This window comes from Muntiacus reevesi, chromosome 5 (genome assembly GCF_963930625.1).
Source record: "Muntiacus reevesi chromosome 5, mMunRee1.1, whole genome shotgun sequence".
Taxonomy (NCBI): Eukaryota; Metazoa; Chordata; class Mammalia; order Artiodactyla; family Cervidae; genus Muntiacus; species Muntiacus reevesi.
The window spans coordinates 29,168,667-29,192,136 of NC_089253.1; the positions used below are offsets into that span (position 1 = coordinate 29,168,667).

At 46.1% G+C, this 23,470-nt stretch overlaps 1 protein-coding gene and 1 non-coding gene across 2 annotated transcripts in view; both read right to left on the reverse strand.

Moving 5' to 3' along the window:
* The window catches only part of KIRREL3 (kirre like nephrin family adhesion molecule 3), a 595,366-nt gene that overhangs the window by 354,140 nt on the left and 217,756 nt on the right, over positions 1-23,470 (reverse strand). The window lies entirely within an intron of this gene.
* On the reverse strand, positions 7,674-7,746 carry TRNAG-CCC (transfer RNA glycine (anticodon CCC)). Its single transcript has one exon. It is a non-coding gene; the product is annotated as a tRNA-Gly (tRNA).

Below are 23,470 nucleotides of genomic sequence, written 5' to 3' on the forward strand. Positions count from 1 at the left end.
GGTGCCTGAGGGTGGTTAGGAAAAACATGTTGAATGAATGACTGGCTTCTTCTGTGGCCATGAATCATTAGAAATGACCAGTGTAAGAACATCTGTCTACCAGTTAACATAGTTATTTAAAAAAAATTCAGGTGAAGAAATGGATTTGGTGTAAGCTAATTCAGCCTGCTATTGTTCAGTCACTAAGTCGTGTCTGACCCTTTATGACCCCATGGACTGCAAACATGCCAGACTCCTCTGTCCTTCACTATCTCCTGGAGTTTGATCAGATTCATGTCCACTGAGTCAGTGATGCTATCTAACCTTCTTATTCTCTGCCACCCCCTTCTCCTTGTGCCTTCAATCTTTCCCAGCATCAGGGTCTTATCCAATGAGTCAACTCTTCCCATCAGGTGGCCAAAGTATTGGAGCTGCAGCTTCAGCATCAGTCCCTCTAATGAATATTCAGGGTTGATTTCCTTTAGGATTGACTGGTTTGATCTCCTTTCAGTCCAAGCGACTTTCAAGAGTCTTCTCCAACACCACAATTCCAGTCTTGGCATCCATCAATAGAAAACAGTATCCTCTTGCTAATTAGATCCTAATATCCTAAGACATAGTCCTGCCTCCAAAAAGCCCTTCTTCTCCACTACGGGTGGACCTAGGGTGGTGACTAGGGGACAATCTTCCCACCTGCCTGGAGAGCAGGGTGGATCCAGATGGCAGGTTCCCTGGGCAGACAGACCCAGTGCATCTCCCATTGATGGAAAGTCTTATCTATTCTAGACTCTAAACCACCTGGGGGACGTCTGATGAAGTCCCCAACTGTTATTTGGGAGGAAAGAGGTGCTGCAAATTAGAAATGAAACAGCAGTAGAATTTGGGGTACAGGGTTCAGGAAGGATGCTAAATTCCTTCCTCATATTTTTTTGGAGGAGCAGACCCTCAAAATCAAGGCTGCTAAGCTGGTTTTTGGAATAGAGAGCAACAGAGAGTGTGTGTACAGGTTAGACACCAACCTAGGCACCCTGCCCAGCAGGGATGGTTTGGAGTTTGGAATTTCAGGAAGAGGAAGGAAGAATTTGAGGAAGAGGTTTGGGAGGAGGAAGCTTCAGCCACAGGGTGGGAGGGCCGGGTGAGCAGTAGGACAGTAGGAAGAAGCAAAAGGAATGGCAAGATGCTAGCTGATATGTTTCCAATGGCACCTACCTCGTCCTTTGCACACACTGCCCCACCCCGTCCTCACTGCTTTAGCCTAAGATCCTCTGGAAAGGCCAGGCCTGCATTTTTCAGAGTGTCGACAGATCACCCCAGATGAAGTCACCTGGGGACTCCTTAATCACATGGCCTCCTGGAGATGCGGTCATGGTGTTTTCAGCCTGCTGTCCTAGGGGTATTTCTTCCCAGATCCCAAGTAGCTACTTTCTCGCTGAGTAGGCTTTAGGACCCAGGCCCCCAATGTCCAGGCCACATCTAACAAATCCAAGTCTTCACAGATGGGCTGGGAAACTGCTCTCTTGAAAGGTCCCCAGGTGGTTCCCACGAACATTAGAACCAGGCCACTGAGCTAAGTCATGTCCTGAGGTTTCGTGATTGGCAGTAAGCTGGGGAGGGAGGCACACTGTGGCATCATTTGACGGCATCATTGATCTTGTGCAAACCGCTAAGAATAGCTTTGGTTCTCTAAAAACTTCCAACAGGGAAAGGACAGTCTGTGTCTCGTTTACCAGAACTGCTAGTCTCCTAAAATACTGGAAATGAAGGAATCTTCCAACTCACTGCAGTTCAATCGCTTACTTTTACAGGACAGTGATGGTTAATTTCACATGTCAACTGATCCCCGTGCCCACATATGCAGTTAAACATACTCTGGTTGTTTCTCTGAAGGTGCTTTTTGGATTTTGCATTGAAGTAGGTGGACTTGGAGTAAAGTCTATTGTCCTTCAATGGGCTCCACTTGGGTGTGGGCTTCATCTAATCCCCTCAAGGCCTGAACAGAACGAACACTGATCTCCCCTGAGTGAGAAGGCATCCTGGCGGCAGACAGCCTTCAGATTCGGACTGCAGCTCGGCTCTAGGTGTCCCTGCCGGCCTACCCTGTAGGCTTTAGACTTGCCCACCCCACAATCGAGTGAGCAATTCCCTAAAATCAATCTCTCTCTTTCTGTCTGTCTCTCTCTATACACACACACACACACACACATAAGTATATGTATAACACACACACATACATATATATAACATATATATATGCACACATTCTGTTGGTTCTGTTTCTCTGGGGAATTCTAATTCAAGGCCCAGTGAAGTATGAGAACTAACCCTGGGTCTAGAACCTAGGTCATTGCAGAGACATGAGTAATGGAGACAATCCACGGTCCTTCTTGCCCTGAGAGCACTAGCTTCTGCCCTAGGAAGAGTGTCAAGGTGTATGTGTGTGTGTTTCCTGTGAACTCCTTGGAGCCCAGGACCCACATGCCTTATTCATCTCTCATGTCGCCATCCCCGACACTGAACCTGGAAGACGGTGTACTGAGTGAGTGATTGAAGGAAAGCAAAAAACCTTCTCTGAGTCTCAATTATTTGGATACTTACGGAGACTTTCCAAATCCCCAGGAGGCAGGGCACAGACTGGTCCCCTGCTTACTCTCCCTGCCTGCTGCAGAGATAGGGCTTCCCAGGGGACACCAGTGCTAAAGAACCCACCTGCTAAGGCAGGAGATGCAAGAGATGCAGGTTTGATCCCTGGGTCAGGGGGATCCCCTAGAGAAGGGCATGACAACCCACTCCAGTATTCTTGCCTGGAGAATCCCATGGAAGAGGGGACTGGTGGGCTACAGTCCATGGGATCACAATGTACTCAAAAAAGAGTCAGACACAACTGAGTGACTGAGCAAACATGCACACATACATGCATGCTGCCCCCTAGATACTTTGGCAGATAGGTACAAGGTTGGGGCGAGGGTGTAGGTCCTGTAGGAAGAAATAATAGGGGTCCTAGGGGTAACAGAGTGAACACTGAAGCCTGGAAGGAAAGAGGGAGGGGAACGGGAGGGAAGCCCCTTGTAGCAAATGGCTTTTCCGTGGCCCACACTCTGCTAGGGACTTGTGTCCTGGCTCTGGCATGGCATCATCAGGTCATTTAAATTAATGAAGAAGGGGTAGGGAGTCGAGATGGGGGTTAGGGACAAGGACCCAAACCCAGCAGGGAAACATGCCCCAGGAAGAACCACGTCGTGTGCAGGAGGAGGGAGACAGAATTTGGAATCCATGCCAGGGGCCACCTCCATCACCTCCTGCTGGAACCCAGAGGCTGTGCATTGGGTGCCAGGCAGCAGGCTGGGGTCTCCGTGGTCTTGAGATGGGCTCTGTCCTCAGACATGCAGGTGGATGGGGAGGTGGTCTGGTTTGGCTTCAGTTATGGAATTCTGCTTTGGCCATCAGCTCTCTGGGCTACGCGTACCTGAGACACCACATGTGCCCTCACCCAAGCCTAATGCAGCGTGTGTGTGTGCAGCGTGTAAACAGAGGGGCAGACAGTGGTGCGGGCTGCACCCTTCACCCCACCCTGCGTCTGCAAGACTCGTGATCCCCCACCCCTCAGGGTGGAGACAGAATGGGGCTCCTGTCAAGTGCTTTCAGCTCCAGTTGGAAAAATTCTCCTTTGGACAGCCCAGCCCTTGGGCTGGGTTGGTTCCTCCAGGGCAGGGCTCTCTCAGAGATGCTGACCCATCTTCTGAGCCAATTGGATCTGCACTCTTGGTGGAAACCAAGCTGACAGTTGGCTCCTGCTGTAGCCCAGCCTCCCACTCCTCTTTCTAAAGCTCCCGAATATTCACTGGAAGGACTGACCCTGAAGCTCCAATATCTTGGCCGCCTGATGTGAAGAAATGACTCACTGGAAAAGACCCTGATGCTGGGAAAGAGTGAGAGCAGGAGGAGAAGCAGATGACAGAGGAGGAGATGGCTGGATGGCATCATCGACGCAGTGGACATGAGTTTGAGCAAACTCCGGGATAGAGTGATGGACAGGAAAGACTGGCGTGCTGCAGTCCTTGGAGTTGCAGTCAGACAAGACTGAGCAACTGAACATCGACAAAGTGTCAAGGTGCCTTCCTGCTCCTGGCTGTTCTGAACAAGTCCTGAATGCTGCCTATGAGCTGTCCCACCCGATAGCAGCCCAGGATGGACCCCCACTGCACCCCAGGACTCCCAAATGTGGTTTATCTTAATAAAATCATAACGGAGTTTCCTGTTATGCTATTGATAACCAGTTGTCCACTAGGCTTGATTGTCTCTAAGCAGTTGGGGTAAACAATGGATACCCAACTCCCTAGGTAGAAGAGAAGCTCCTCATTCTTAGAAATCACTGCGTTCACCTCCCTGTTGTTCTGTCAAAGAATATGCAAGCCGTGGGAGGCAGGCAGAAGGAGCTGTTTGCCAGATGCGCTCACTTAAGGAGTCCATCGATTTAAAAATTCAGATGGATGCGTTGGAAGTGGGTTCCCGACAGCAAAATGGAATTCTCCCTGGTCCCACTGCGTTAAGCATCAAGTTACAGATCTTCCCCAGCAGCGTGGACACTTCCAATAAAGCCAGCTTTGTGTGGGCAATGTGGGTAGTGGGGGCTCCATGACCGAGGGGGCCATCTCAACTCCCTGGGAGATAAATATGAGTCCTGGGCCAGCGCCTGAGACCACCATGCTCCTCCTCCCCAGCTTCCCAATCAGCTAAGCGAGTCTGAGCAGCTCGGTCAGGCCCTGCCTGCCTGGTTCTCCAGGCCACTGAGGAAGCCAGAGCCTGTCTCTTTCCTCAGGTCCTCAGGGCCTGTCTGTTCTTATGCCTGGTGCATAGTAAGTGTTCAGGAAACATTTCCCAGTAAAAACTGCCTTTCACAGACCAGCTGGAAAATACCTTATGTATGTGATTTTTTTTTTTTTTGGTATTGGTCTTGGCAATGGTTCCCCCTCTCTTTTACTTTTTTAAAAGTTGAAATACAGTTGATTTACATTGTTGTGTTCATTTCTGGCATACAGCAATGTGATTTAGTTTTGTATATATACATACACACACATATGGCTTCCCAGGTGGCACAGTGGTCAAGAATCTGCCTGCAAGGAAGGAAACACAGGTTTGATCCCTGGGTCGGGAGGATCCCTTGGAGAAAGAAATGGCAACCTGCTTCAGTATTCTTGCCTGGGAAATCCCATGGACAGAGTAGCCCGGTGGGTTAAAGTCCATGGGGTTTTGAAGACTCAGACCCCACTGAGCAAACATACACATACACACACATACACAGTCTATCTATCTATATACATACATACATACATATATATATGTATATGTATATACAACCCATATGTGTGTGTGTGTGTATATATATATTCTTTTTCAGATTCTTTTCCATTGTAGGTTATTATAAGATATTGAGTATATCAAGAGTTAAATTTTATTTTTAAATCTAACACAGATCTTTGAGGGAGAAATGCTATTACTTGCATTTTGTAGATGAGGGAGTAAGCTGGTATTTGAATTTGCTTCTTCTCAAGCCAAGTCTGGGGCTCCTCACATCACACTGGCATGTTTCTGATCTTTTACCTAAAGAACTTGGAGAAAGAGGCTGCCTGAGGGCTCCTGACTCCTGTGGCTGGGGAGAGGTGGAGGGGTGCTGAGCCTAGGGGGCCACAATCCTTCCCGACAGGGAGGGGCCAGGCTCCGAGGGGCGGGGTCAGGCTCCGAGGGGCGGGGCCAGGTGCTGAGGGGGCGGGGTCAGGCTCTGAGGGGCGGGGCCAGGCTCTGGAACCAGCATGGTGGGAGTCTGGGCATCTTCCCCGGTCAGGTCTGGCTCAGTCCTTGTGCGGGTGCCCTTCACCTTGGGGGCTTCCTGAGTCTGCCTGCTCTGTTAGATCCTGGCCTCAGGAAACCGATCCAGACTCGTCTGCAGGGGATTCCCTCCCACGTCCTCTATTCCCTGCACACCGGCATAGGCAGGAGTGAAGAGCATGGGGCAGGAAAGGGGTGTTTCAGACAGAGCTTCCTGAGGGGCTGGGCAGTGAGCATGGAGGGAGGCAGAGATCTGGGTTTCAGGTCCTTGTTCTGACCGTCTTCAGTGAGTGATGAAACCTCTCAGAACCTCAATTTCCCGATAGTAGAATAAAGACAATGCCACCTACTTCCTGGGATGGTTGGGAGTCAGACAAGACAATGAATAAGTGCTATAGAAATGCCTCTTGGGGCTTCCCTGGTGGCTCAGTGGTAAAGGATTCACCAGCCAACGCAGGAGACGGGGGTTTGATCCTTCGGTTGGGATGATCCCCTAAAGAAGGAAATGGCAACCCACTCCAGTATTCTTGCCTGGGAAATCCCAGGGACAGAGGAGCCTGGCGGGCTATGGTCCATGGGTTTGCAAAAGAGTTGGACATGACTGAGTGACTGAACAACAACAAAAGCAATGCCTCTCAGCAGAGACATGGGGCTGCAGGACATTGGTGGCGGGACCAGGTGGACCTTGCATCCCACACCCACGGGGCAAACTGGAGGGTGAATCCTGGGCTCTTGAGAGAACTTTTCCAGAAACAGCTCTAGCTTGAAACACTGCAGGACATCTTTCCAAAGCGTGGGGATTTTGGCATCAGAGAAGTAGACTATTTTAAACTTCACAGTCATTCAAAGAGAACGGAGGAGATGGTTTAGTGGAGGTTCTTTTTCCTTCACCGAGTCCCCTGCCTGCCTTCTTCATCACTGAGAGCATTTTTCAGAGCAGCCCGGGGTGACAGGGCCTCCCACCCAGCCAGCAGTGGCCAGCTTTCACGGCAATGCCCTGAGCAGTTCCTGGAAGCCCAGGAGAGTGATGACCATGTGAGGACTTTGTGAGGTCCTAGAAATTTGGATTTGGCACCATAGATGTTCCATAGATGTCTTGTGAGATGCCAGCACGGCCACCTGTGAGTGGTGTGTGCATGCGTGCTAAGTTGCTTCAGTCATGTCTGACTCCTTGTGACTGTAGCCCACCAGCCTCCTCTGTCCCTGGAACTCTCCAGGCAAGAATACTGGAGTGTGTTGGCATGCCCTCCTCCAGGGGATCTTCCCCACCCAGGGATCAAACCCACACCTCTTACGTCTCCTGCACTGGCAGGCGGATTCTTTACCACAAGCGCCACCAGGGAAGCTATCACGTCATCGATGTAAACAATGTAAACCCCAAATGTCAAGAGATAAGCTGTCCAGGGACCTGGCGTGGCATCGCGCTGGACCACGGTGCAGGAATGCTCAGGATTCGGCATGCACGCTGCAACCTGTTGCTGGGTAATCGTTGGAGATGTACAGGCTTCCCCCGCAACCTGAGGGGCAGGAACAGGGCTTCTCCCCATGTCCCCTGATCCCACAGCACAGTGCAGAGCACGGTGGTGAGGGGAAGCCCAGTAAACCTGAATGAACCATGACCACCATAGCCACAGGCCTTTGCTTGCTTCTACTTCCACTTTCTGGATGAAGGCTCAGGCCCAACAATGAAATGACCTTTCTGAGGTTCCATGATTGGGGATCCCAGTGGTTCTTGCCCTGGGGCGATTTATTTCTCCCAGAAGACATTTGGCAACATCTGGAGACATTAATTAATCAACTAATTAATTTTAAAATTGATTAGTTAATTAATTAGGCTGCCCTGGGTCTTAGTTGTGGCATATGGGATATAGTTCCCTGACCAGGGATCGAACCTGGGGCCTCTGCATTGGGAGTGCCGAGTTGTAGCCACTGAACCACCAGGGAAAGTGTCTGGACACAGTTTTGATTATCACAACTGGAGAGAGGCTACTGCTTCTAAAGAGTGGAAGCCAGAGATGCTGTAAACATCCTCCAAAACATAGGCGTGGCACAGTGCACCCCTACCCCCAGCCAAAATTCTCCAGCACTGAGGTCGAGAAGCCTGTGTTAGAGGTACAGAGAATGGTGTGTTTCAAGTCATCGAGTGCTTAAAGGGCCTGCAAGGTGGAGAGGACAGTAATCGTTCAGGTGAGAGGCAGGATGTGAGGTTAAGGAAGGCGACAGCAGAAGGTGAGACTGGAAAGATAGGTTGGAGGCAGAGAAAGGTCTTAGACAGCAAATGACAAAGTTTTGCCTCATAGACGAGAAAACTGGATTTGCTGAATGGCCAGACTAGAGCTGGTTTCCCACGTAGTCCTCTATCCACCCACCATGCTGCCTCTTTCCTAATCAAGAGGGGAGGCATGGAGGGCTGAAGAGGAGTCACACAGTGCAAGTCACTTTTTAATCACCTACAGGACTCATTTGTGAGCCTATCATCACTGTTTTCCCTACTGTACCATGTTATAACTAGTTATCTATTAATCAATTTCCCTGCTAGACTATAACCTCCTTCAGGACAGGAATCATGCTTAATTATTCCTGTATCTTTGGTACCTTCCATGATGCCTAGAAACAATAGGTACATAAAGCAGGATAGTTGCATAGATGAAGCAACAGGAGAGTGTAGGCTGACTTTCTGCGTGGTTGTTAGGACTGTGATAGGCTTCCTTATTCCCGTTTTCTTTTCTTTTCCTTTTCTTTTTGGCTGCATTGGGTCTTTGTTGCAGTTCATGGGCTTCTCTCTAGTTGCAGTGTGTGGGCTTAGTTGCCCTGTGGCAAGTGAGATCTTAGTTCCCCGACCAGGAATTGAACCTGCATCTCCTACATTGGAAGGCAGATTCTTAACTACTGGACCACCAAGAAGTCCCTCTTTTTTTAAGTATAAGAAATACATGGAAACATGTACATGCTACTCTAGCATGGAAACATATACACTATAATATGTAAAATAAATGGCCAGGGAATCTGCTTTATGACTCAAGGGAGCTCAAACCAATGCTCTGTGACAACCTAGAGGGGTGGGATGGGGTGGGAGGTGAAAGGGAGGCTCATAAAGGAGGGGACACATGTATCACCTATGGCTGATTAGTGTTGATGTGTGGCAGAAACCAATACAATATGTAAAACAATTATCCTTCAATTAAAACTAAATAAATTTAAAAAAGAAATACACGCCCCTTGTACAAATAAATGAAAAAAAAAACTATAGACAACCCAAAAGAATAAAATAACAATGATCCAACCCCTATGGTTCCCTATCCAGTGATAAATACACTGACATTTCAGTAGATATCATGGCATCCTTTCTAGGGTTATATATTCATGAGATTCACATGCACATTTTTTTTTAATTAAAATGGAATCACACTATCTATGTTGCTCTGTAGCTTGCTTCTTCACTTAAAAATATATTGAAAACTAGTGGAAGAGCATGCCAGGGAATCTGTCTTAAAGTTGTGTTTGCATAGCAATCAACCGTTTTTATTTAGACTGCATCTTTGAAGAGGGGTAAATCTGTGTGAACATCTTTCCATGTCCATGAATACACTTCCACGGCACCAAAAGACTGCAAACTACATGGCCATACAGTTGCGCTATAACATATTAAACCAGGCCTCAATCATTGCGATTTGAATGGCTTTTATATTTTTGCTATGACAACAATGCTGCAATAAATATCCTGTTAGCTAAATCTTGCACACATCCCTCATTTTTTCCCTTAGTTTGAATTTCTAGAATAGAAATCGCTGGAACAAAAATTGCCTGTTTTACAGCTTTTGAAAAGTAGGACCATGCTGCTTTCCAGAAAGGTTGTGCCGATATTCATTTCTACGAGCGGTGTATGGAAAATGCCATGTTAGCTCTTCTTGAACAAAAAGCTATCACGTCATCGATGTAAACACCAAGACAAGCTATTTCAATCCCATCTGTAGCATTTTGGTGCAGAGGAGCTGTCATTCTTATTATTTTACAGTCTACCAGTTGTGTGCTCGGTTTTGGTGTGATGAGCTATGCAGTTGTGTGCACACTTCTGAACACACATACGAAGTGACATGAAAGAAAGCATCCAGCCCAATACCTAGAACACAACTGAAGCCTGACAAATGCTCCTGCCACCTCTGTCCATCACCACGGCTATGGGTATAGGCTTTATCATCTCTTTGCTGAAAGGCTGTCTCCAGCCACCTGTCTTGGAAACCTATAAGCCTACCTACACATCTGCCACAGTGATTCATCAAAAATGCAAGACAGACCATGTGATTTTCTTGCTTAAATGTCTTCAGTTGCTCCCTATGGTTCACATACTGAAGTTCGGACTCCATGGCAGGACTTGAAAAGTTCCTTGACCTGCCCCTGAAGCCCTGCAGCTTCATCTCCCGTGGGTCTCCTACCCTTGCTCGTGTTCCAGACGTGCTCCACTAGTGGGTCTCTCAATAGGATTCAACCTTTTATTCCTCTGTGACTGGGAACCGGGCTATTCTCTCTCCCTAAAATACCTCTATTTCCTTTATGACTCTGTTTGTTTGCAGAACTGTTTCCTGGGAAACCTAGGTTAACTCTTTTTCTCTCTACTCTACTTAGATGATAATATCCTCTCCTATAGTCCCAGAAAATCTTGCCCAATCACTACTTATAAGATCTCCTTTTGTATTTATAATTGTTGCTTTCATGTGTATTTCCAACACTTTGGCCACCTGATGTGAAGCATTGACTCATTGGAAAAGACCCTGATGCTGGGAAAGATTGAAGGCAGGAGGAGAAGGGGACGACAGAGGATGAGATGGTTGGATGACATCACCGACTGAATGGACATGAATTTGAATAAACTCCAGGAGTTGGCACTGGACAGGGAGGCCTGGTGTGCTGCAGTCCATGGGGTTGCAGAGAGTCAGACATGACTGAGTGACTGAACTGACCTGAACTGTGTATCTCACCAACTGGACTGTTAAGAATCAGAATCTTATTTTACTATAGGTTAATCTTCTCAACATTTGCTATCAAACTTAGCACACAGTAGATGCTTAATAAATGCTTCTTTTTTAGAAAAATATTTGTTTATTTATTTGGCTGTGCCAGGTCTTAGATGGAGCACGTGGAATCTTCAGTTGCAACGTGTGGGATCTAGTTCCCTGACAAGAGGTGAATCCAGGCCCCCTGAATTGGGAACCTGGAGTCTTAGCCGCCAAACCACCAGGGAAGTCCCAATAAATACTTGAATGAATGTACGAATAAAATGATAATGTCTTTCCATACTATTTTATTTCCTTTCTCCAATCTGTCCATCTACATGACTCCATCCAAAATAGTCTACTATAGTCGCCAGCTAGAGTCACGACACTCTCTGCTATTCAGATTCATTTAATGAACTAATGATACATGGTATGACTCCCTTCTTAGGACCAAGCAGAAATGACAGGACCAAGTGCTCTGCCAGCATCCGTACCTTCAGGAGGAGATGCTAGAAGGGATGAATTAGAGCTAAAAGCTCTAATCCTATCACCAGAGGCAGGGTTGGAGGGGAGATGGGCTGAGCCTGGCATCACCCATTGGTAAAGGGAAGCCCCAAGTTGTATGTGGAAGGGAAGACAGAATGTCTGAGATTAGAAACAGGAGTCCTAGCAGAGGGAAGAGATGGTGGGGGATTAGGAGAGGGAAGATAGGCAGGAAACACAGAGAGAGAGGGAGGGTTTCATATTCAAAGAAAAACAGGAAAGGACAGCAGACGAGAAGGGAAAAAAAATCCGAGGAAGCAGCACAAACACAAAGCTAGCGTGGGTGTGTGCACCGTGATTGTGTGAGAACAGCGTCTTCTGCGGAACATACTTGAGAAGTGCGGGAGAGAGCCTCAGCTTTTTACCCAATGTAATTAATTACTCTGTGGCTTTAAATAAAAACCTGCTATTTGTGGGGAAGCCTGACAGGGTTTCTTTTAACTTAATGTTTGCTGAACCATCCCTTCTATCTCACTTACCTGATGTGGAACATATGCTGGGATCAGAATGACAGAGGATAAATCACCAGATTTGCTTGGCTTCTTTGAAAAATGAATTTGGGGGCTGAGATTTCTCATCAGTATATATCTTCCCGGAGCAGCCTTTTGACAGGGCACCAAGCTTGGGGGATGTCCTGCACAAAGGTAAGTGGGTATCCAGGAGTGCCCAGATGCCCACATCTGGCATCATATCTATCACCGTGGATGCAGCCCAGGCCACCTGTGCTAGGCTGGCAGGTGTTTCTAGAGTGCTGTTTGAGAGTCTGCTGAAAGCCTGCTGAACTCTCAGACATGGGACACAATTGAGGTCTTTACATAAATTCAACAAGCACATATGGGGCTTTGAATATGCACCCGAAACGTGTTACAGCAGGGAGGCTGGGTGGTAATGTTGGTCATGGGAGGGCTTGGGCCAGAAGGTCGGGGGAGTCTGGATCCCAGTTCTGCTCCTGGTGGCCATGAGTGTGCCTCAGTTTCTTCATCTGTAAAATGGGGACAAAGCAGCCTTAAGGCTTAGTTTGTTGAGTTAGCCTCAACAATGTCAGTCCTTTTCTCCCCCATTCTCACTGCTGGGTTTCAGTGAGATAAAGTTCCAGCACAAGGCCTGCCTATCTCAGAGACTAAATAAAAATTCCTTTCCCCTCTCTAGAGGTGGCAAGGGCTCCCATGCCCCTGGGTGAAATAGGGGGAGGGCTTGGGAGCCATTTTTAACTCTGGGTGTTTTGAACCAGGTGAAAGGGGGTTGTGGACGCATGTGTGGTGTGGGCGGGAAGTGGCGTTTCCCCAGGGCTTACTCAACATGTGTTCCACTCTCTAACCAGGAGGTGTGGAAAAGACATGCTCTATGCCAGCGCTTGGGTTCTTGACCTTTCAGTTTAACGTCCTCATGATGTTGGACAAACCACCTAATCTCTCTGGGCACTGGTTTCTTCATCTCTGTAATGGGGAGGTGACTTGGACAAGACATCTTTTTAAGTTCTTTCTCAGCATTCCTTTTCAGATGATAAAAGTCATGTGTACTTATTACAGAAAGCATGGAGAATACATCAAAGTATAAACAAGATAATTAAAAACATGTGTTATTCCACCACTCAGAGAAAACCATTGTTAATATTTTGGTGGAGTCTGTTTCCTCGTTATATAGCGTATTGCAGAGTGAAATCAAATAATCTTGTAACATGCTTTTCCTTCCCCTTAATGTTAAATTATCATAAGCTTTCTCCTGTGTCATTAAAAAATTATTTGGACCTCATTTTTAAGGTTTCTTCTGATACTAAAATTCTAAGAATGGGGCTCATCTCCTTTCCTAATAAAAACATTTATTCTTCCATAGCAGCAGGAATCACATGGAGGAAGGTGACCTTGAAGGTGCCTCTAATCCCTTTGGCCTGTGCATCACGCAAGGGCACCAGAGGGCTCCATGGACCACTCGGCCCACTCGCTTTCATTTACCACCTTAGCTCTGGGGAAGAAAAGGAAATTGTGGAGCTCTTTTGATGAGCCACCAACAAATGATGAAGCTTAAAAAAAAAGAATATCATCATGAATTTGACTTTGTAGAGGGTTAGAAGTCTAAAATCAAGGTGTCAGCAAGGCCATGCCTCCTCTGAAACTTGTCAGGGAGACTCCTCCCTTGCTTCTCCCTGGTTTCTAGTATTTGTGGGTGATCCGTGGCATTCCTTAGCTTATAGATACATCACTCCAATCTCTGCCTCTGTCACCACATGGCCATCTTCTCCCCGTGTCTCTCTCATTTTCTTATAAGCACACCGGTCACACTAGATTAATAGGCTATTCTACTGCAATATGGCTTCCTCTTAACTAGTTACATCTGTAACAACCCTATTTCAAACTAAAAGGTCACATCTTAAAATACTGGGGGTTAGGACTTCAGTATATTTTGTTTTGGGAGAAACAACTAAACCCAGTCCAGAAAAAGCCAGCCGTGATGGGTTATATCAACAGGATAGAAACCAAATAAAAGAATTCCCAACGTCTAAAAATGGGGCTTCCCTGGTGGCTCAGATGGTAAAGAATCTGCCTGCAAGGCAGGAGACCTGGGTTTGATCCCTGGGTCGGGAAGATGACCTGGAGAAGCAAATGGCAACCCACTCCAGTATGCTTACCTGGAGAATCCCACAGACAGAGGAACCTGGCAGGCTACAGTCCATGGGGACACAAGAGTCAGACATGACTGAGTGACTAACACTTAACACTTAAAGATGGAAGAAGGTGAGCAATTAAACAGCAATGGATTATAATCCAAAGTATAAAATAAATATCCAAACTGATAATGTGGATATAGTATGGACTCATAAATCAATGATTGAATAAATAAGTAGAGCAAATAAACAGAGAGAATGATAAATCTCCAATGCTATGGAATTCCAAATAATGTGTGTAGATATACTGCCCTTGAGATGGTGGAGAATAACTGCCCACTTCTTAACTGTGGGCTGCATGTAGTGATGTCCTTCTAAAGCAATAAAAAAAGTGGGGGAAAAAAGAGTAACTTTAACTGGAAAACCCTGAAAACAGGACCTCAGCCAGGTGATCAAAGTTTAGCTCTGGAGTGACAAGTCATGTTGATAGATTGTACCCTTAATATGATGTGACGAAAGTGGCCCTTTACCTTTGAGGTCGTCCCCCAAACCAATGATCCCTGTCTAAATCATGAGAAAACATCAGACAAATTCCAAACAAAGAACATCTTACAAGATTCCTGACCAGGACTCTTCAAAACTGGCAAGATCCTTGAAAACAAACGAAATCTGATAAAGTGTCACAGTTAAGAGCAGACCAAGGAAGACAAAACTGCTAAATGGAATGTGGTATCCTGGATGGGACGCTGAGACAGAAAAGGGCATTCAGTAAAAACTAAGGAAATCTAAATAAAATATGGACTTAATAATAGTGTATCAATATTGATTCCTTAATTACAACACGTGTACCATACTGATGGGAGACGTTAACAGTGGAGGAAGCTGGGTGTGGTATATGTGGGAACTCTGTACCACTTTATAATCTTTCTGTAAATGTAAAACTGTTCTTAAATAAAAAGTTCATTTAAAAATGCTACTCTAGGACTTCCCTGGTGGTCCAGTGGCTAAGACTCCATGCTCCCAGGGTGCCTGGGTTCCATCCCTGATCAGGGAACTAGATCCGGTATGCCTCAACTAAGAGCTTACATGTCGAAACAAAGATTGAAGGTTCCACAAGCCACAACTGAGACCCGGAACAAGCCAAATGAAGAAAGAAATATATTTTTTTCAAATGGTACTTCTAGGATAATAGTATTAACTGGATATAGCCTCATGCTGGGGTACACAAACTGAAGAGTGGCCACTAGGCTGGGTATCAGTCCTAACTGACTTGCCACATGCCCAGTCACTATCCGTCCAAGCTAGGTGTTCTTGTGCAAAGAACAGCTTGAGTGGTAGTCCTAAAGTCAGAATTGCGCTCTATTGCCAGTTTCCTTAGAGCCTGTCTTGTATCTGAACAGAGTACTAGCTTGTACTAGAAAGAAGAGGAGTCAGTTTCATCATGAATGGAAATAGCACAGGGGATCACCTATGAGTTTCTGGGAGAAATCTCATGAACCACCACTGGCCTGTGTATTCCTCTTCAAGAAGCACTGTCTTTCAACGGACAATGACAGTCCCGGTTTTCTACCTGTTTGAAGGTAGAAAATCCAGGAGTGTCAGGGAGGAGTTATTAATTACATTTTGCTCACAGAGATGGAGTAGGGGGAGAGTCTTGCACCGAAGCCTCCTGAACCCCCACGGGGGTGAAAAGGTACGGGAAGCATGGGGGCCGGGGAGGTGGACAGCAGGGCCATCCAGCCAGAGCACTATGCTCGGAGACTTGTTTTCTGTTATTTACATGTGGTCTAGTGACAGCCAGACAGGTGGCTCTCTGTAAGAGAATGTCTTTATAAAGCAGAAACAAGCATTTCGAGTTATGCACGATAAGTCTGACATTAATATTCTGCTTTTCATCCTAACGAAGTAACACACTGAGACGTTTCTTTCAAGGCCGCCTCCACCTTGGTCAGAGGTCCTATTAGTTCCTCCTGATCTACCAGGTGCCCCATGGTGTGAAGTGCTCAGGGCTGTGAGAAGGGCCTTCTTAAGGAGCCTTCTTTCTAAAGAACAAGACAGGCCAGACTGCCACCATATCGATGCCCGGCATGGGTCATAACATAAAGACAACACTGCTGACCAAAACGCCTACAGAATATGGTTAGACTAAAATATGCATTAGAAAGCAATCTGGCATCAATATGGGCATCCCAGGTGGCTTAGTGGTAAAGAATCTGCCTGCCAAGCAGGAGACTCGAGTTTGATCCCTGGGTCAGGAATATCCCCTGAAGAAGGAAATGGCAACCCACGCCAGTATTCTTGCCTGGGAAATCCCATGGACAGGGGGGCCTGGTGTGTTATAATCCATGAGGTTGAAAAGTCAGAGACGACTTAGTCACTAAACAACAACAGTCAGCAGTCAAAATAACCTTCATACGCTCTGATTCAGTAATCTCACTTTTGTGACTCTGTTCTCAGAAAATAATCCTCGATACCAAAATAATTTAAAAGTATAACAGCAAAAACAGCCTAAATATTTAACCATTGAGATAGGGTTAAATAAATTATGGTTCATAGAATTGATGGAATGTTATGAAACCCTTGAAACAATCATCTATGAGAATTATATAATATGGAAATTGCACAGGATAACTATGGTAAGTGAAAAAAAGAGAAGATGCAAAATATAAGTGAAGATAATTACTACTATGTTAAAATATGTATAGGAAAATGACTCAAAGGAAATTCACCAAAATGCTAAAAGAGTTTGTATTAGACAGGTGGGATTTGAGTTGATTCTTTCTTCTTTTCTCTAGTTTCTAGATTTCCTATGATGTGGTAATATTATATCTTAATGGGAGTGATGATTTTAAAAATATGTCAAGTCCTGTCCCCCAATGCATATGAATAGTAGAGTGGGGTTCCATAGTATGTGTAGAAAAACATAATAATGGTCATCAATAATAAAAGAACCTTAATAAAAATTAATAACATAAAAGGGAATACCCATGGCCTGGGAAAGAATGATATGGTGATTTCCTAACATGGACATACTGACTTCCTCCAGGATCAGTTTGGGGGGCCCTTTTTTATCAATGTGATTGACATCTTATCGATCTAGGCTACTTGGGAAGCTGGCCAACTCTAGGTTGGTATGCTGTTCACAGCTGGGCAGCCGCAGAGCAAATGCCCTGCCCACACCCAAGCCATGGCTCCCCTCCCCAAGGCTCCCTGGGCTGAGGCGATGGAGCCCTGGATGGGCTGGTTCTACTTGCAGGGCACCTTGGATGAAGCCTTCACTTGCTTTCTTTTTTTCTGTTTTAAGATGTCAACAGGGTTCTGCAGACTTCCCCAGTGGCTCAGCGGTACAGAATCTGCCTGTAATGCAGGAGATGCAGCTTCGATCCCTGCATCAGGAAGATCCCCTGGAGGAGGGCATTGCAACCATTCCAGTATTCTTGCCTGGAGAATGCCGTGGACAGAGGAGCTTGGTGGGCGACAGTCCACAGCGTCGCAAAGAGTCAGACACGACAGAAGTGAGTGAGCAGGGACGCATGCAGGGCTCTGCCTGATTCTCTCTCTCTCTCTCTCTTCTTTACTAATTTATTTATCTATTTTTGGCTGTGCTGGGTCTTCATTGCTGCCTGGGCTTTGTCTAGTTGCCACGTGGGGTCTACTCCCTAGTGGAAGTGCATAGGCTTCTCATTGTGGTGGCTTCTCTTGTTGTGGCCCCCAGGCTCTAGAACACAGGCTTCAGTAGTTGTGGCGCACAGGCTTAGTCGCCCATGGCATATGGGATCTTCCTGGACTAGGGATCGAACCTGTGTCTCCTGCATTGGCAGGCATATCCTTCACCACTGGGCCATCACGGAGCCTCCTCACTTAATTCCTTTCCTGGGCCAAAGCTCTTAGTGAAGCCAGCAGCAAAGACCAGTGTGGAGGAGGACCAGAAATGGGGCTGGTCTTTCCAGATGAGCAGTCAGTAGCAGCATGACAGTGAGGGGTCTGGGGGAGAGGCAGTGTCTCTCTGCAGCCCCTTATCTGCAGTTAGAGGAAATCTTGGTCGATGGAGCAGGGTGGGTTTGGGGCACCTGTCTGCATCATAGTAAGGAAAGCCAGCACAGGGGGCCAGTTACATTATCAGTGAAAAGATGGACCAAATGTAATTTTAGCTGAGCCAGGGGCCACTCACTGGAGGGAACAGGTGATGGAATGAATGACAGAATGATGAAATGATGGAGCCAAGCCACCCTCACGTGGATGGGTTTTGTCCTCCCCATTGTACATGTTCTCAGGATTCTCTTTGATTTGCAATGTGTGGGCCACAAGGAAACAGCCTGCTTTCTGTGTGTGGAGCTGGCACAATTAATCATATCACACCATGGCCCTGTGTGTCTGTTATTCACATAATTCAAATCCTTGCCAAACGCTGAGAACAATAAGTTCAAACCATCCCCACCCAAGTCAACATAAACACACCCAAACACACAGCAGAACTTTTCATCACGTTGTTTTCCTTCCTGAAGCTAAGGAAGGGAGACCCAAATTTTCATGCCAATTTCTAGCATCTTCTTTTCATGTTTCTCACTAGAGGGAAAAAAGACTGGTCTTTTTTTTTTTCCTGGAAAGATAAATTTTTAATGAATGTAAATGTTCTTTCAGCTCCTTAGTTGGGCGGCAGAGATGGTACAGTTTGGACAGCCAGTTTCAGGAACACAATACTTGCTTCTTGTTATTTCTTTTTCTTTTCACCACCCAGTGAAGCATAGACGCTCTCTGCCTGGGCCTTTGTTTCCAAGCCTGCCATCCCGTCAGCTGGCAGAGACAGCTTGCCTTCGAAGGGAGCACTCCTGATGAATTGGCCTCTTCGGATTGCCTTCTGACAATGGAAGCACGTCTATTCTGACACATCCACTCTTCACCCTGCTTCCTCTTGGCATTTATCCAGTTTTACTTATTGATTAACTATCTACTCTGTGCCAGGAACTGTTCCACTTCATTCTCCTAACAACCCTAGAATACAGCTACGAGTATCATCACCAACAGCATCCCCATTTTACAGATGGAGAAACAGAAGAACTGAGAGATCAAGACTTGTCACAGCTGGTATGTGACAAACCTGGCAGCCTGGCCCCAGAGCCCATACTCTTAGCCAAAACAATACTCCACCTCCCCTGACACCTGCCAGTCACTGAGAGTGTAGAGAATGGGGAATGGAGTTGGGGTGGGGAAAAGGTGAGGATGGCTCAGTTGCTGATTTCTCAGTTAGAAAAATAATTTCTAACCACTTCTTTTCTATTCCCACCGACGCTGCCTCCCAGGATTGATCTGCAGGTCCAAGTTCTTTTAAGTTCATCTTGGTCTCATTGGGCTTCGTGTCTCCTGGCTGAGACATGATTCTTCTCACTGTGCTGACTCAGAGGGGACAAACTGCATCCTGCCTTTCTGTACGGTCTGCAGTCATTGGCTTTGAGACTGAGTCAGTCTCCTATCCTTGCTTCCTCCATCTGCTTCCTACCAGTAGCTCTGCAGAGTGCAAACACACCTCTCAGAGAGGTCAAGGGAGCAGCATAGCGACCTCTTAGGGTATCGGGATGGAGGGAAACCCGCAGTGTAAAGCTCACCTTGGAGATGCCTGCTTTAAAGATGTAGGCTGGACTGTACTGTGAGAGTGTGCACAGCGCTTGGGTTAAAAGCCAGCTTTAGCCTCATCAGACACATCAACACCACTTCTGCACATGATCAGCTACAAAGGCCTTACACTCATGATCAGAGAAACTGACTGTTTTGATCTGTAGATGGTCAGAGTTCAATCTGCAGTCATTCAGGTAGCCGTACATTGTATCGGCAGTATCATAGGAAGAGGATGGGGGAAATAAGGGACTGTTTTGCCTCCCCGGCAGGTCCTGTTTCATAAACATGGACCCCTGCCCTTCACTTTTCCTTTCTGTGCTGTCCTTTCTTTAATAATCTCACCAGTTCCATCATATGTGGTTGACAATCACACTATCGACCTCTCCAGCCCAAACTTCCCCACTGTATCCAGCTGCCTACTTGATACCCTTCCCTTGATTATCTCTCAGCCATTTCAGACTGACCCCGTTGCAAACCCCAGCCTCTTTAATCACAGTCCTTTGCAGAGACCATGCCCTTTTCTAGTTTTCTCTATCTTAGTAACTAAAATCTCTTGTCCCTCTAGCTGCCCAGGCTGAAATCCTGAGCTCCATCTGAAATTCCCCTAGCCCACTCTGTGTGGTTTCTCACTGACCCCATGGGTTTACTCCCTTGCTTCTGGCTCACTTGTCTCTCGTATCTCAATCGAGATGACCAGGCATGGCACTGGACAGATGCTAATAAGTTAAAGCGACTTGGTCCACATGCTTGGGAAATATATGTCAGATGATGAATGGATCCAAGGATGGGTGACTAGTCAAAGGAAAGGCACAGAGTCTTAGATTCTCAATCAAAAGTCACAGCCTCACAGTTTTCACTGAAAGAGGCTTGTCCCTGATTAGTTTGGTACCACTGGCCAGGGAATTCAGTCTTGGTTAGATTCAGCTTCTTGATCTAGCAAATGAGACTAGTAACACCTATCGCACGGCCCTATTGCAAGTTTTCAATATGCATAACGCCTAGCACATCGTCAGTGCTCAATATTTCATCAAACGAAAACACACTCCAATACAAACAATACCACCATTTGATCAATTTTTTTTTTCTGATTGTTTTGGCAGGTGTTCCACGCAGCCTGAGGTAAACCTAAGCAGCATATGAACGGATGAATAAATAATGTGCACACATCACCACCAATGAGTCACAGGAAAGAGTGATTTCAGCCCTGAGCCCAGATGTGGTGAGAACACCACTGGCTTGGATGCGGGTCAGCGTGCCCTTTGATCGTCCCTGCCCCAGTCTCCCCTGCTGGTCGGGGCTTTGCTGCTGTCTCGTGTCCCCCCTCCTGCTCCCAGAAGAGTCAATGATGGATGGGGACATCATAAACAAGAACAATGTCTATTGTGTTTGATTTAGAAATGGCCTGTGTCCTTTTAAAAATTGTGAATAAAATAATATACTGACTAAAACGGGCGGTGCGGGGGATTTGCAAACAAGAATGCAAATGACAGTGAGGTCACTTGTTAGGTTGGAAGGGAAAAAAATAAGTGGTCCCTGGAATGGCCTGTTTTGACTGCTAGGAAGGTGAGAGGAAAACCATCTTTGTGAACAAAAGATCAGAAATTGCCTCCTGTGCACTGGCTGTCTGCTTCTGAAGAAAGCTCTATGTTTAGGAAATCTCTTACTGTGGAAAGAGTGTGTTTTGAGGCCTGCACCGACAATTTGGTTGTTATTTTTTGACCTGATGAGAAGGGAAAGAGTTGAGGTATTAAATCCTCAAGGACAGGCAGAGAGTGTTTTAATAAAAAAACCAATTCATTGTCCCTGGCCAGGGCCTAATGCAGTCAGCTACCATCTCACCAGACTTCGGCTCACGGTAGTTTCAGCTGGGCCTCAGCACAGGGGAAATGAAAGTCTGGCTACTCTTGATAGTTATGGGGTTTGCAGAAAATTGAACATACCGTGCAGATCTATTTCTTTTTCTTAACTTTCTTTAAAAAATGAATTTCTAGGGCACCTGTATGAAAATGAATGACTAACGGGAGGAGGCTGCAGTCAACCATTTGTAGGCGAAAGGGGTCTGAGAGCAATTTCTGAGTCAGTGGACAGGGCTGGGGGTCCTGGTCCAGTGAGTCCCACCCTTCCTCAGTTTTGCCACCAGACCCCAGGGCTGAGGGAGGGGAGACTTTGCCCTTTCAAACCTTCCTCAGTTCTCCTGGACATGAACACTGAGTCAAGGGTCTAATGAGTCAGCCAGAAGGTGAAAAGGAAAGAAAGACGAAGAGACAAGTAACAGTGAGGTAGACCAGATGTCACCAGGGTCTCGGCAAAAGGTTCATGGAGGCATCAAGTAGATACAGCACTTCTCATCAGTAGCGACCCTCAGAGAAGAACTGGTGCATGGCCAGTGTGATTCTTTCCTAAGAGGATGTGATAGGGAACAGCTGAAGGAAGAGGGTGCAGTGTAGAGGCTAAACAATTTCAACCAGAGACTGAGAATTAACTAGGGCAAATGTGTAAATTATTACACTGGATCAAGTGTACTGGAGTGAACCAGAAGCCCACTCATGAGAAGTTCAGATAAGGAATAAGCAGATAGGAGTAACTCTAGTTCCTCTGCATATCTGAGCTCTACTGTGAATAAATTTGCAATCCAAATACACATGTTGCCTCTCTTCACTCTCAGCCAGTATCTGGATTTTAATAGGTACCTATTGAAAATCTGGAAAGTTATATAAAGGTGTAAATGAATGCATTTCTAACAGCTGAGTGTCCAATGAGGGGACGAGAAATATCAGTAGAGAGAGAGACCAGGGCTGAACTGAAACCTTTTTAAAGGGTACTAAATGCTGAAAATATTAGAGTGTGCCTTCCTCTGTTATTTAAAAATAAAAACCCCCCAAAATGGGGCTTCCAGGGTGGTGAAGTTGGTAAAGAATCTGCCTGCTCAATTCAGGAGACATAAGATATGCCAGTTCAATCCCTGGGTCAGGAAGAGTCCCTAGAGAAGGGAATGGCAACCTACTCCAGTATTCTTGCCTGGAGAATCCCATGGACAGAGGAGCCTGGTGGGATACAGTCCATGGAGGTCACAAAGAGTTGGACACAAAATAATGGTAAGGAAGTCCAACAATGTTCTGATATTTCTCATGATGGCCAGAATTATTTTTTTTAAACACTTCTTATAAAATTTTATCCAAAAGATATTTCAGGTACCCTTAGGGCTTGTTCAGTCTATCTCCTGGGTAAGTTAACCCTGGAAAAGCCTTGCAGAGTCTGCCAGCCTGGGTCCATAGTTCCCTCCTAGGTTCCCTCTCTTTGGCTGGTTCAGTGGGATAGAATATGGACTTTGTCCTCAGAAGACTGGATTCCAGCCCCTGCTCTTGTCACTTATTATGTGACCTTGGGCTTTTCATATAGTCTTTCTGAGTCTCAGTTTCCTCATCTATATAATGGGGATAAAGAAACTTCCTCACAGGATGGTAACAAAGAACAAATGAGAGCATGTGTTTGTGAAAATGTCACAGAATGTTGGTTTATGATTACAAAAATATTCTAACCTGAATACTTTTTTTAAGATTTTTTTTTTGATGTGGACCATTTAAAAAGTCTATTGAATTTGATACAATATTGCTTATGTTGTTTCTGTTTTCACTTTTTTTGGCTGAGAGGCACTGGAATCTTAGCTCACCTAGGAGGAATGAAACCTGCACCTCCTGCATTGGAAGGCAGAGTCTTATCTACCCAACTACCAGGGAGTTGCCTAACCTGGAAATTTTTGAAATCAAATTACAACCAGATTCTAATGAGCATGTGGACCAACAGGAACTCTCATTCACTGCTGGTGGGAAGGCAAAATGGTGCAGCCACTTTGCCAGACAACGTGGTGATTTCTTACAAAGCTAAATATACTCTGATCATATGATCCAGCAATTGTTTG